The sequence below is a fragment of the Varroa jacobsoni genome, unplaced genomic scaffold, assembly GCF_002532875.2.
Source record: "Varroa jacobsoni isolate VJ856 unplaced genomic scaffold, vjacob_1.0 scaffold_1390, whole genome shotgun sequence".
Lineage (NCBI taxonomy): Eukaryota > Metazoa > Arthropoda > Arachnida > Mesostigmata > Varroidae > Varroa > Varroa jacobsoni.
In genome coordinates, this window is record NW_019214292.1 from 53,998 (window position 1) to 55,255 (window position 1,258).

Consider the following 1,258-nt stretch of genomic DNA (forward strand, 5'->3'; position numbering starts at 1 on the left):
GCCCGAAAATATGACTCGTCTCTACAGTTAAAGCTTTACTAGACCAAGAGGACGGGCAAATTAATGAATTTCGGTGTATAGACAATTCAATCGAATGCATGAATTGGACAAAAAATCTGACTCTATATAGAGTACGTAGAATCAGATGCCTCATTGCACTTATATAGATAAAGCTAGAAAATGTAGTCACTTTATTTGAATTTTAGACTTCGCCTACAATTTTAGATTTTTCCATATATTGCATATGGTTTATTGGAAAAGACAGCTGGCATGTGATCAACGAAAATGAGCTGGCTAGAGTCAGCGAACGCCGAAAGTAGGTGATGATGCTTAGCCGATTGAGCCGTTTTTGAGCCAAAATTTTCGCGACGATACAATCGGCGATGATTCAGCCTTCTTGATCAAAAAAAAAAGCGCTCTAGTAGAGTTAATTCTAAAAGCTCTTCGATTTTGTTCGTATTCAGTCATTGCTACACTTATGGGTTCCTAGCGTCATTCATGATAAGAACGATCCAATAGGGGGCATGTACTGGAAGCCTACTCTAGAATAATCGCGTACAGCAACAAATAGAGACATGAGGCAAACATGTAATTATAATGAACGATCTATTTATGACTTTGATTTGACACACGTTTGCACTGCTTCTAGTATCAAGAGACTAACTCTATCCTGTGGCTTGCCCCTAAACAGTGATACCCTAGCAGAGCTTACACGTCGCTAATTAAGTGTGAGCTGGACACGAGATTGTGGTATTAAACGATTTACTGATGCAAATGAAAGAAATCGAGGAATCTTGTTCAAATCACGAGGGGGCTTAAAGCATATGTTAAATACAACTAAACAGAAGGGCAAGTTCTGTGTAAAAATAGCGCGTGTCCAACCGCTGAAGAGACGCATGACTTAAAAACGAATCGCATAACCAATTTTCCTTATGAACAAAAAGCTATTTTAACCGGAGACGCTTGACAGGGAAAAAAAGGTACGTAGACATTAGTCCATTCTGAATTATAATTAATAAGAGCCACTTTGTCAACGAGACTATCATCGAGTATATTCGAAAAGTTATTGTCTGCTAAATAGGGATTATCAGTTAAATCGAATCGTATTGAATTTCGGATTTGACTATGTCGTTTGTGCTTTGCGGGCTGTATTTGCTATAACAGTATGTCTTAGGGTCTCCGTAAGCTATAAAAAAAGAGACCTTTAACGAGAAAATTAACTTCTTAAGTGTTCAACATTAGCGACTTTCCAGAACTA